Source organism: Lissotriton helveticus, chromosome 2_2 (assembly GCF_964261635.1).
Source record: "Lissotriton helveticus chromosome 2_2, aLisHel1.1, whole genome shotgun sequence".
Lineage (NCBI taxonomy): Eukaryota > Metazoa > Chordata > Amphibia > Caudata > Salamandridae > Lissotriton > Lissotriton helveticus.
In genome coordinates, this window is record NC_136060.1 from 501,161,958 (window position 1) to 501,175,923 (window position 13,966).

General features: G+C 42.5%; 1 long non-coding RNA gene across 1 annotated transcript in view; it reads right to left on the reverse strand.

Annotated features, from left to right (window-relative positions):
- Nucleotides 1–9,233: 9,233 nt before the first annotated feature.
- LOC144821573 (uncharacterized) overlaps nt 9,234–13,966 on the reverse strand; it is a 2,083,451-nt gene continuing 2,078,718 nt past the window's right edge. The window contains exon 7 of the long non-coding RNA XR_013608384.1: nt 9,234–9,301. This is a non-coding gene — a long non-coding RNA (uncharacterized LOC144821573). The remainder of the gene's footprint in view (nt 9,302–13,966) is intronic.

The window sequence follows — 13,966 nt, forward strand, 5'->3', positions numbered from 1 at the left end:
GTAAACAATAGTTCTCTGAAGAGAGAAAAGGGAGAAAGAAACAGTGGGAAAAAGAGTTGAAAGAAATAAGGAGCAGCAAAAGACCATGAACGGAAATCAAAATACAACCTGAGAGAGAAAAGAGTGTCTAGCGGTAAGACATAAGGAGAGGAAGGAGAAAAAAGAGATTTTGTTTTATAAGAGGATGAGAAGAAAAGGAAAGGCAACTGCTCCAGTGATTTCTTTCTATATACACGTCCCTACAAATCTCCAGTGGGCCTGAGGAAGAGTCAATCAAATGCCAGGGTGTACCTGGAACATATCTAATGCCTGCAGGATGGCTCAGTGAGCTGAAGGGTTCCTGCTTTCAAAATGTGGAGTTCTGGAGTTTGAATTTGAATCCTGCAATTCAGGGTCAACATTCCATCATTCCGAGGTTGATAAACTGAGCACCATCAATTGGGTAATAGTAATATATAACTTACTATATTTAGAACCTGCAGGAGGGTGTAATGTAGCGTTATATATATTAAAAAAAACACAGTTAATAATACCCTTTATCTAACTCCCCTTTCTGGAAATTGTGTTATAATGTACTGTACATTTAAAAAAGTGCCCAGACAGTGGAAGGAAACAGTATTTTAGTTTCGGGAAACTGATAAGAGAAGCACATGAGGAACAAGCATTGGTAAATGCAGGAAACTATGCTGCAGCCAATAGAAATGAAGGAAAAGTAAGTGACAAGCACAGGAACCAATGAAAAGCAAGGGGCGGGATATGAGCCCCTTTTAAGATTATATTGTGTACAATAGATTTCAGGAGCACAGCGCAAGTGCTGTGCAGGCGAAACTTAAGAACTGCTTGTGCACAAGTGAAACAAGTGTCTCTCAATGCACAATTGAAGCTTATACACTTCCATTTTTCACAGAGGACCAACATGACCAGACAGAAGCTTACCAAAATATATCCAGAGTTGCCTGTCGCTAATGCTGCCAAGTTGCAGCGGCCGTCTTCCACATGACTTGGGGATGCTCCTATATAGTGAAATTCTGGAGAGATGTAGTGCTGCACGTACCATGGGTTAAGGGTTACGGGACTGGCACTGGAGAGCTCGGTTCAACTATGCCACTTGGGCATTGTCCCGAGCTGGCAGCAGACAAAGATGAAGGCCAGGATGTTTGCACTGGGAGTGGTGCTGGAAAGGTGCCGGAAAGCTACACACTGGGTGGCAACACAACCACGGCGGTGATGGAGTGGGCAATAGTTGATGAATACACATCAGGCGTACGGGGTGGGATGAGGCAGTGGAAGATACTTAGCAACTTGGGGAAAAATGCTCAATAAGATGAAAACGGTCCCTCACGGCAGGCGTGTGTGAATCCTGGGTGGGGGGAAAAATGGGGGAAGGGAGAGGGAAGAGCAGAGGTCAGGAAGGGATGTGTCTCTGGAGCAAACGATCTATGCACATTAAGTCTATTGCAATATGAATCGGATTTTGAATGAATATTTCTGTGCATGTGGAACCCACTTCCAGGGCTGGCTTAAGGGCAGTGCAACTGGTGCAGCAGCATTGGGCGCTGACCTGTGGAGAGGGCGCTGTGACCTCAGGGGGCGCTGTATTTAGCAATATCTTATGATAGGAGAGATGAGGGGAACTTTTGCAGGTGGTAGTGAGTGAATCCGATGAAGGGGTCATGGGATGCGGGGGGCGCCCAAAGTAATTATTGCACCATGCGCCACCAGTGCTAAAGCCGGCCCTGCTCCCTTCAATGGTGCATTGCTCTGTTGTACATGGTTTTTCATAAAGACCAAAATTTCAATAAAAATATCTTTTTTTTTACAGCGAAGATGGTGGTTGGGAGGCAAGTTACTCTATAGGCTTCAAACTCATGTATGAGAATGTGATAACATTTGCGTCAATGTGAGTGACAGAGGCAGGTACAAGTTTAACCCAAGGAAGACATAACTCACCGGAAAAGGCAGGTACAACACTGGCTACTAACTTATCGTCCAGGACAGAAAAGGCAGTCGTCCGCCATGGTTGGTCAGTATTAAATTAACAACAATGTCAGCAGAGGGGATACCTGACGCTATTGTAGACAGAAAGTACTTCATGGAATGAAGAACCCTTTATCTGTTACCTTGCTCCTATTAATAAGAATAACAGTAAGATTGAATGGAGAGACACCGTCCGCTGTGACATTTTTGTCACGTTTGATGAAAATATTTTAACAAATTGTTTAAAAATGATTTTAAAATGTATTATAAAGGTGGAAAATGTGAACAAATACTTATTTCTTTTTTATTAAAATGCATCCTTTTGATGTTTTAATAGTTATTAAATAACATGTATGTGTTTTTATAATAGCTGAATTACAACTGTTAAGTGCGCATAACGATAAAGGGTATTAAAGGGAGTATAAACCGAAACATAAATACTCGCAGCATGCAGTAAATGAAATGAAATAATTGTGCATGTGGAACCCATCAAAAGCAGGACACAGACTGTAGGGATTTCACTAGTGTATTAATTCCAGTGTAGTAATGAGTTAAATGTTACAGCAATGTGTAGCAATATCACCCAAACATTGCATTCCGCATTGTTTACAGAAACGCCCAACAATCTCCCCAGTCAAGAAGGATATGTTAACACGATGAGCATGTATACCTCACGCCCACCTGACTGAGTGGGCTTTAATGAGGGAGTTTTAAAACACGGCGGAAGAGCGTCCACGCACAGCAGACACGCCGCTGGCGCGCCAAAGGCAAGCCCGTCTGCGCCCGTCCACGCACAGCAGACACGCCGCTGGCGCACCAAAGGCAAGCCCGTCTGTGCCCGTCCACGCACAGCAGACACGCCGCTGGCGCGTCAAAGGCAAGCCCGTCTGTGCCCGTCCGCGCTCGGACCGCGCTCAGCGCCTGACCCGCTGTATCTTCCAAGGCAGACACTCTGTACATCCTAAGGTACTGCAGGGCTGATCTATTTGCCTTAAAAACCAGAGGTAAGGGCAGTGCTTGTCTGTGTCTAACGTTTTATGATATTCGTAAAATAACTTTGGTTACTTGTCACAAGTGCAAGGATAATCTCCCCACAATTGGATATTATTATTAATCGATTCTTGGTATAGCGCATGGCTACCCTTAGGCATCCCAGCGATGTAAATCGGGCAATAAGGCCCCATGGACCCCAGAAATTGGCAAATATTGAGAAGGTCGAAGCTGAGCCGATACGTTGTGTATTGCTAAATGCTAGGCGCTAGTAAAACATAGGATGGAAAGTGCGTTACTCATGGAAGCTCACACAATAAAACTGCCCTTCATTACTGAGTCCGGGGCAGATGATGCATCAGGACCCGATTAAAGCTCCCGGCTGGGGTTTCTATGCTATACACAGAATAGGCCCGTTAAGAGGGGGGGGAGGGTTAGCAGTGATCTACCACGGCTCATTAAAGCGGCCTTTCAGACAGCCTCAAAACCGGGCTGCGAAGCACTTGCTTTTAGTTTTTGCCTTTCACATCAATTTTTCTTTTAAGGGTATCCTGCTGTGTAGACCACCAGAACCCAGGAATATATACTTAACCACGGTTAGAACCTTATTAGAGGCTGGGCTTTGCTTGGAATAGAATCAAGGGAACAGTACTAGTTGAGTAACTCACTCAAACGGTGTGGCCAATGCCTAGGGAGGTCGAGGAGGCTACGACCGGCTACACAAAGTGGGTGGAGACAGCATGTACGAAACTAGCCCCAGTCAACATCCTATGTCCTACACGCTCTCAGTCTACTGCTCCTTGCTATTCTGAGGAATTAAGGGAACTAAAACTCAGATGTAAGTGTCTAGAACACAAGTGGAGAAGGGGCTAGAATGAAGTAGGGAAAGAGCAGTCTAAACAAAGTCTTACTGATTATAGAAGGCTCCTACTTACTACCAAAAGAGTGTTTTTTGCAAAGCAAATATTGATGGCCAGATATTCTATGGAAGAAGTTTTCTGGACTGTGGCTAGATTGACATCTCCCTGCCCACCGAAAATTCCCAGTAGCCAGGTACTATGTGAAGAAATAGCCACTTTCTTTCTGCAGAAGGTAGAACACATTTTTACTCCTTTTAGCCTTCCCTTGATAGGAGCACCGGAAGTTCAGTCCTTGGGCCCAAAACAATTATAGACTCAATGCCTTCCTTGGAAACCTTTTCAGCGTTGTCTATTGGAGACACTTTTAACCTGCTCCCCTCTATTAGATCAGGCTCTCCATATGATCCAGGCCCAGTCCCAGTGATTAAATTAGTTCCTGAACCTATTGTAAGTACACTCACCCCTCTTTTTAATGCCATGTTTGTGACAGGGCATTTCCCATAAGTATGGAGATAGGATCCATTCTGCCGTTGCTGAAAATACATAACTTAGACCCTAAGAATCCTAATAATGTTCGGCCGATTTCCCAGCTCCAACTACCGGCTAAAATGGCGGAGAAAGCTATGAAGAGCCGGCTTAATGCTTTCCTTCAGGGGAATCACATTCTAGACCCCACGCAATATGGCTTTTGGGAAGGTCAGAGTACGGAAACGGCCCTTAATAAATCCACCGAAGAAATCAAGGAAGCCTTTGATAGAGGAGGTAAAGCAGCGCTGATTGTGCTGGATCTCTCTGCGGCCTTCGATACGGTCCATCACGATCTTTTGATGGACCGTTTGTCGGTCTGTGGGATTCAGGGTAAGGCCTGGAAGCTATTAAAATCTTTTTTGACGGATAGGACTCAAATAGTGGCCTTGGACAAATACTGCTCTAATCCTTTTTCTTTACCCTGTGTGGTGCCCGAGGGGTCAAAGCCTCAGCCCAACCCTTTTTAATGTGTATGTTTCCTCCTTGGCCTTGTTGATGAGATCATTTGGCTATCATATGTGGATGACATGCAAGTATAGGTGTCTCTGCTTCCAGGGCATGAATTAGAGGAGGACAATAAGTTTCAGGGGATCACTGACAGAACATCAATCCTAAAAACATCGATGTTCTGAATATGGAAAAAAATATATCGACTAAAAAAATACTGACTCCAATACCTTAACAGGTAAGTAACAAAAATACTGCATCAAAAATATAGAAGTTAAAAATATAGATGTAAAACATATCGATTTAAAAATATAAAGAAAATATTATATGTTAAATATATCAAATATTAATATTATCGTTAATTAAATTGAATATATATTTTAACAAAATATTTTTAAAAAGTATTTAACAAAAATATAAACACAAACATAATAATTTATACACATATATATATTTACTTTAAAATAAATGATTAACTATTATCTTTATTTAATTTTTAAATTAAATAAAAATAAAATATATACATATATCAATAATAACAAATAAAAAATAACCATTCTTTAATTAATCCCAACATTAAACTATTAAAAACATTTCAAACTACATTTCACAATACAATAAATACAACAGTAGGGAAAATGTTGGATAGTGGAATAATTACATTTACTATTCCTACTCCAGTAAGTGCAACATTATGGAAAGTGTTGGATAGCGGAGGGGTACAAATTATTATTCCCTCTCCAGTGAGTGCAACAGTAGGGAAAGTATTGGATAGCAGAGGGGTAAGAATGACTATTCCCACTCCAATGAGTGCAACAGTAGGGAAAGTATTGGATAGCGGAGGGGTAAAAATTACTAATCCCACTCTAGTGAGTTCAAAAGTATGGAAAGTGCTGGAAAGCAGAGGGGTAAAAACTACTATACCCTCTCCAGTGAGTGCAAAAGTAGGGAAACTTTTGGATTGCGGAAAAGTAAAAATTACTATTCACACTCCTGTGAGTGCAACAGTAGGGAAAGTGCTGGATAGCGGAGGGGTAAAGATTCCTATTCCCACTCCAGTGAATGCAACAGTAGGGAAACCTTTGGATAGTGGAGGGGTAGAAATTACTATTCTCACTCCAGTGAGTGCAGCAGTAGGGAAAGTGTTGGATAGTGGAGGGGTGAAAAATACTATTCCCACTCTAGTGAGTGAAACAGTAGGAAAAGTGCTGGATGGTGGAGGGGTAAAAAATGTATATTCCCACTCCAGTGAGTGCAACAGTAGGGAAAGTGTTGGTTAGCAGAGGGGTTCAAAATTACTATTCCCACTCCAGTGAGTGTGACAGTAGGGAAGGTGCTGGATGGCGGAGCGGTAAAAATTACAATTCCCACTCCAATGAGTGCAACAGTAGGGAAAGTGTTGGATAGCGGGGAAACAAAAATTACTAAAAACATTTACACAGTTGAAAAAATTTAAATAATCTTGAAAATAAATAAACATATATTAAAAAAAATATCTGATTAAATATATTAAACATTAACAATATATATATTGATTACATATAACAAAAAGGTACACATATTATCTAAAATAAATTAATAAATACATTTCTAAACAATATTTGTTTAATAGAAGCAAATATCAACAAACAAAATATTTAAAACATAACTATATTTATTTTATTTCCTACCCTTTAACACCACACCAATATAAAAAATCTTCAACATTTGTATTTAAATTTACTTCCATAATTAACATCTTTAATAATGAATGAAAAAATATTATTAAAAAAGTAATAATAATCATTCATTAAATACACATTCATTAACCCTATGATATGCACAACACACACCTAAAATGAATTACACAACTACCATAATGTATTACTAAAATGAATAAAAAATAATTAACAACTAATTATTAATTCATCAATTAAAAATAAATACCTTCCCAACCTTCCCACCATTTTCACCTTTCAGCCCCACAACACACAGCTAAAATTAATTACGCAATTAACATAATGAATTGCCAATTAAATAATTAAAATTAATTAACAACTAATTATTAATTCAACTAAAAATAAATTACTTCCCACTCTTCTCACCATTTTCACCTATAAACACAACATACACATAAAATTAATTACGCAATTAAGATAATGACTTGCCAATTAGTTCATTAAAATTGATTAACAACTAATTGTTAATTCATTAATTAAAAATAAATTACTTCCAACATTTCTCACCATTTTCGCCTATAAGCACCACAACATAGACCTAAAATTAATTACACAATTAAAATAATGAATTGCCAATTAATAATTAAAATAATTAACCAATAATTATTGAATAATTCATAATAAATTAATTTACACATTTAACACTATAACATATAAATTCCACATTTATGAATAAATCAAAATAATTCAATAAATTTACTATAAATACAGACCACGTTCAGATCCTCAGACCATGAAGAAAAGACATATCATTAGGAAGCACAGGCTTGACCACACCACCACAGGGGCTTTGGATCAGCAGTTCAACTCCGCACTGTTTACAAGCATCAGAACCCAAACTGGCACCCCATCTACTGTGAACACCATGACAATGTTACATTTCTGTGCAAGGAGCTCCTTTTCAAATGCTTTCAGGACTCAAATGGGATGTTTCAGCTGACTTGTTCATCTGCCCTCCCTCAGTTCCTAGATGTTATGCTCAATGTTTACATGACTGCATCCAATATTCTATGAACATGGAAACTCTGAACAACATCAAGGCTGAGTTTTATGTGTTGGGAGGCATACCACATGTCGTATGTGCCGCTGATGGTTTCCATGCTGAAACAAGGCCCCCTCATATCTGAGAGCAGCTCTGGCATGTTTGAAAGCACTTCCACTTTGTCAACAGAGAGGTGGTTTGCTCTGCACTCCTCTGTTTCACCAGTCAAACACAGAAAAGGTCATGGGAGGAATGCTTTGTGGTGTCATCCATGTAAGCTGTCATGATGTGGCAGTCAGACATTGATTGCTTTAAGTGCTTTTTGTGTTTATGTTTTTTAGGGGACTCTTGACAATTGTTATGGTATGTTATGTAGATTTGTATAGCGCACTAATGACTCAAGAGGGTATCCAGGCACTGAATACTAGCAGGCTCCAACAATGCCATGGGAAGGCTGCTTCAATGACGCTTGCAAGAAACTGGCTAATTACGTGGGTTGCGTTAATCACGGCTCTTGTCAGGGTGAACCCTCAACGTCACTCAATAAACCCGAGTGGCCATGGCACAGAGCAGACAGGCTTTATGTAAAATATTTATGCAATGCCGAAACAATAAAAAAGTTACAACACCAGGCAACAAAAATCATAAACTGAATTACACATATAGAGAACATTTTAATGAACAAAATGCCAGAAAAACAACAATATTCCAAAAGGGGAAGCTGGAGATATGAATTTTTAAAGATTTGGGTTGAAATATCACCAATGTGCAGAAAGGACCTAGATGTGGTTAGAGACTGACCACAAAGGAGCCCTAGTCGAATACTACAGTTGGATTGGTCTCTGAAGCAAAAGTTTCAAAAAGTTTTTCATTGTCCCCAAGCAGACAAAGGACTACACTTTTCCACCCAGGACCTCAGGGGTGGTGGCTTTTAGACATTTCTTGGTGCCAAGCAGACACAACCATCAAAGCCACCGGACAGCTGGGAATTGTAGGGAAAAAAGTCTCTTGCAGCTTGTACCCAGGATAAGAAGTGGACAGCAAGGGTCAGATGGCTGACTTACTGGGGGGCTCCAGAGAAACCAACAACTCTGAATTCCATGTGAGAGATAAAGTCAAAAGGTAAATTTGGTTGGTGTTGTTACAGCTGGTTCTCATAGCTATTTATAACTCACATCCTCCCCACACTCTACTTACCTTTGTATATACACCTCACAGACCACACACACACGCTTCATCATCGGCCAAGATCACAGGTAAAAGATCTCCGGCAAAGAGTTCCCCTGCAGGGCCCGTTGGGCATTGCAGCGCCGGCTCAACGAGGAGCTGCCTGATGATGAAGCATGACATCCCTTGGGGAGTGTGAAGGCCTCGCTCCTTATAGGAGCACACCCCCTGGTTAGGACCTCAACTCCTTTTCCTCTTTAGGTAAAGAACACCTCTTGTTTCACAATAACTTTGAGTAATCAGAATTCAATTTATGAAAACATGTTCTTTTAAAAAAAAAGCCTCAGTAGCATTATTTAAAAAATCCAGATTATTGGAAGGAAGAAGAAAACGTCTTAAGATGCGAAGAAGTCAAAGAATGTATGATTGCAACTGATGCTTAACTGTTTCCTGATATCAAAAATTGCCCAGAAATGATTTGTGCCATTAAAGAAATTTAAAATCAGGAAAGACACTGGTCTGCGGAATTGAAGATATGTCAGGAACATGATGGGTTGTACTCACCTGTGTACTTGTGAAACCCCTCTGATTTCAGGAATTCTGGGGTTTGTGCTGTTGCAGGGTTCAAATTCCTTAATAAAAACAGAAGACAAGAGGCGTTTGGCAAAACAGGAACAGATTGTTTACATAACAGTTCAGCCAGGTGAAGAGTTACAGGCACAAGGTCTGAGGTCTGTCACATTTTACATTGGGTATTTGTTCTCTTAATTAATAAAAAATTACAACAAGCAATAAAAGTTTCCAGCGTACCAAATATGGCAAGGAATGTTTGTTGCTGCCTTAGAGTCATAAATTGACTCAACCTTGCATGGACACGGTGTCACCAGTGGTGAATGTGTCCAGATGGCGAGCGCATGATCACTACGTGTACCAGGTCCTGATTGTTTATATGTTCCTAACTCACGTGGCATCTGGCTTTTATGTTGTTTTAGCAGCAGGTGTTCCCCTCTCGGCATGTGTGCTTTATTGGGGCAATCTTGGAGTGTTGATGCGCCGATCCGTCGGATTGATTAAAGAGTTTCCTGCCCGAGCGTTTGCCTGCTAGCTACGCACCCTCCCACTCGTGGCACATCAATCAGTAATCCCGGGCCTAGTTTGCAGGGCCTGCCTGACCACATACTTGCGTGTTGAGGTAGATGTGGAGTTCAGGACAGGTGATTCTATTAATAAGGACGATAATTCATTTATATCAATAAATGCATCGATATCCATTTTAACAGTGATATCTGGGGATTGTGTCCAGTGTCACAGGGACACAGTCATATTTCTCGGACTTCATGATAGAAACTTGCTATCGGCTGGACCTGGAGACTGTTGCGAGTGGCGACTGGGCAATGCGAAGGAGGGTGAAGTCACAGGGTAACATAATCAGCACTTCTGGAAAGACCCAGAACATTCTGAAGACCTGGAACATTTCAGAAAAGCCAGAACCTTCTGGAAAGACCCAGAACATTCTGAAGACCTAGAACATTTCAGAAAAGCCAGAAAATTCTGGAAAGAGCCAGAGGATTGTGAAGACCTGGAACATTTCAGAAAAGCCAGAACATTCTGGAAAGAGCCAGAGGATTCTGAAGACCTAGAACATTTCAGAAAAGCCAGAACATTCTGGAAATACCCAGAACATTCTGAAGACCTGGAACATTTCAGAAAAGCCAGAACATTCTGGAAAGAGCCAGAGGATTCCAAACACTTCCGGGTCAGTTAGAGCTGGGAGGACTAGGTACTTGTTACAGTACTACACTTTGCCTGGCAACAGAAGTTGATGGATTATCTCCTCTAGTCACATACTTCGCACTGTTTGTCCCATGCACTTTTTTTTGCTCCTCTGCAGTTCATTTGGGTGGTTAGCAGGCAAACGCTTTAATCTTCAGACACTGAGCTTTGCTTGCTAGCATTATAGAAAATTCCTGGTACAACTTCAAACACTCCAAATCATCCTGGCTCCTGATTCTCTACTGTTAGAGGAAGGCTTTTGTATGCAGTTCCCAGGCTGTTCTGGTCATCTGCAGGCAATTCATGGCCTCTCTGCTTTCATCCCCTGTTAAACCGTTCGACTGTTACAAGACATTGTATCCCGTTGTACACCAGTATTTTTAGATCAATGGTACCTTGTTTTATAAGGTTACTGCGATTAAAAGTCGCTGAATGGCAGACCAAAGATCTTTGCTACACACCTTCCAGAAGCCGTGTTCCAGGTCATCAGAGGCTTGTGACGTTTATGAAGTGTTCATTTTCTTTCTGCCTCCAGTTCCCTAAGCTGTCACCTCAGATTCCAGAAGTCATTACAGATCTTTTTTGACAGAAAGGAGGAGAGGGGGAGGATAGGATTCTGTGGACTAAGTCCTGGGTCAAGACTGATTTGCATATAGCTGGGTCTGAACTGGGGTGGCGAAGTGGGCTAAAGAATGATGATGGAATCAACCCAGATCTGTAACTGGGGGTGAGTGTCTGAAAAGTTTCAGCACTATGTCCATCATCTCCTTGTGTTTGCTTCGTTCGCCTAAGTTGGCAGGGTATGCCCAGACGTGGGTCCCTTGCTCACTTTGCCACTGAATTCAAGCTAGCCTGGCTGATGAGGGGTATTAGCCCGAAACCGGCCTAGGATGCTTGTTTCCGGTCAAGGGAATCCCTGGCTTGGCAGTTCGGGCTGGATTGTTCCCATGAGGCACAGGGTCAAGAATGATTTCCATATCCGGGTCTGAACTAGGGTGGTGAAGTGAGCTAAACAACGATGATGGATTCAATCCAGATCTGTGACTGGGGGAGAGTGTCTGAAAGGTTTCTGCGCTCCATCTATCATCTCCTTGTGTTTGCTAAATTCCAGTAAGGTCATGGCATCGGGCCAACAAGTATATACCTTCTATGGTCTCCACTCATCCCTAATTGTTTACTTTGACACAGTAAATGGAAATGTTCTTGCTGCAGAGACCCAGCCTTGTTTCTATTTTTGATCTCATACAACTGGGTTGGTGGTGATACAGGTCAGTGCTGCTACCTAGCACATCTGCTGCATGTGTCAGGAGGTTCATACACTGTGAAGTGTTACTGTCAAAAAGGTATGAGCCGTTTGTCCATCTTAAAATGGCACTTAGGATATCATATTGCTAATGCAAGTTCCTATTGTCATCAGAAATATGCAGGAGATGTATGATGGCTCCAAATCATGAGACCTTTACTTTCTCTATGAAGGAGAGATCACTCCTAAAGTCCCTTCTGAGACTTGAAAAAAGATGAGATTGCATGATGGTAAGAAGCACAATGGAAGCATCCTGCACCCTTGGACTGTTTTCAGGGTATCATCTCTCATCAGCCAGGCTAGCTTGAATCCAGTGGCACAGTGAGCAAAGGACCCACGTCTGGGCATACCCTTGGCCACTTAGGGTGAACATAGCAAACACAACAAGATGATGGATGGAGTGCTGAAACATTCCAACCACTTACCCCCAGTCACAGATCTGGGATTAATCCATTGTTCTTTTGCTCACTTTGTCACCGAAGCTTGGACCCAGCCATATGCAAATCAGTCTTGACCCTAATCCTCATGGGACCAGTCCAGCCTGAACTTTCAGGCCAGGTTCTCCCTGGAATGGAAACAAGCATCCTGGGACCGTTTTCAGGGTATTGCCCCTCATCAGCCGGGCTAGCTTGAATCCAGTGGCACAGTGAACAAAGGACCCACATCTGGGCATACCCTTGGCCACTTAGGGTGAACATAGCAAACACAACAAGATGATGGATGGAGTGCTGAAACATTCCAACCACTTACCCCAGTCACAGATCTGGGATTAATCCATTGTTCTTTTGCTCACTTTGTCACCGAAGCTTGGACCCAGCCATATGCAAATCAGTCTTGACCCTAATCCTCATGGGACCAGTCCAGCCTGAACTTTCAGGCCAGGTTCTCCCTGGAATGGAAACAAGCATCCTGGGACCGTTTTTGGGGTATTACCCCTCATCAGCCGGGCTAGCTTGAATCCAGTGGCACAGTGAGAAAGGACCCACGTCTGGGCAAACCCTTGGCCACTAAGGGTGAACATAGCAAACACAACAAGATGATAGACAGAGTGCTGAAACTTTCCAATCACTTACCCCCTGTCACAGATCTGAGTTTAATCCAATATGGTCCCAACGAGCACGATTCGAGGGTGGGGAGAGGGGGTGTGATGATAGTTCCACTACCACGGAGGTAACCTCCTGCCATGTTTGCGCAATGGTGTGAAAGCCAATATCAGGTGCATAAAGTCTGCGCTCGGTAGGTTGCACTGGGGACATGCTGAGGAGAGTGCCAGGAACAGAGATGTGATGGCATGGCATGTGGTGTCAGAAGTTAACAGTATATTCGCTGCGTGTGACATGTGGGGCTCGGTCTCCCCAGTGCCCTAAGGGTCATGGGCCACCTCTTGCACAGTGCCGTATGTTCAGAACTGGCCAGTACTCAGCCTGTATGGCTCAACCATTTCTTGGAATGACATGATCACCCCTTCCTTATGAAGGTCGCCGCTTGTGGAATTGTGACTTTGGTCCTTGGGGTCGGATCGCTGCGTCTCAGAGACCGTTGTAGTAACGGTACTCCCCAGGGCGGGTTTGAGGGGACGTATGGGAGGCACCAAGGTATGGATCACCCTCCCTGGGAAGCTGTGCTTCCCTAACTACCTTCCGTACAGAATTGAAATCTTGGCTATTTGAGCTCTCATTTCAATAGCTGCACTACCTGCTCTCAAAGCGCTGGGAAACCCCTGAGGGTAGTTACACGCTATGCGAGAATTCAATAATAATAATAATAATAACAATATGTTGGGGGAAGATGGAGTAGTCTCCACTGTCAGCCTACTAAAGGTCTACCCGGCTCTGCATCAAGTGGGCACACCTTCAGTTTGGCACCAGTCTCTATATCGGACCCGTAGTTCGTTAAGTCCCAATCACTGCAGGAGCACAATTATAAGGGCCCCTAGAACCTCAGGGGAGGCTCTTAGAGACTCACTAGGTGGCCGGCAGAAGCCAACAGCAGGGTCTAGCTGCCATGGGAAACATCCTTTACAGCGACACTTTTACAACGCAGTGCTTTTACAAAGCAGGTTTTACAACAAAAACTATTACACCGCATTGTGTTGGGGGGCGCTCTAGGATAGGGAATAGATTTAATTTATTATCCAACACCTTCCCTAGTGTCCACGGGGACTGGAGTTGGAATAGTAAATTAAACTATTCACTATCCAGCACCCCAAAGCGCTATGCGT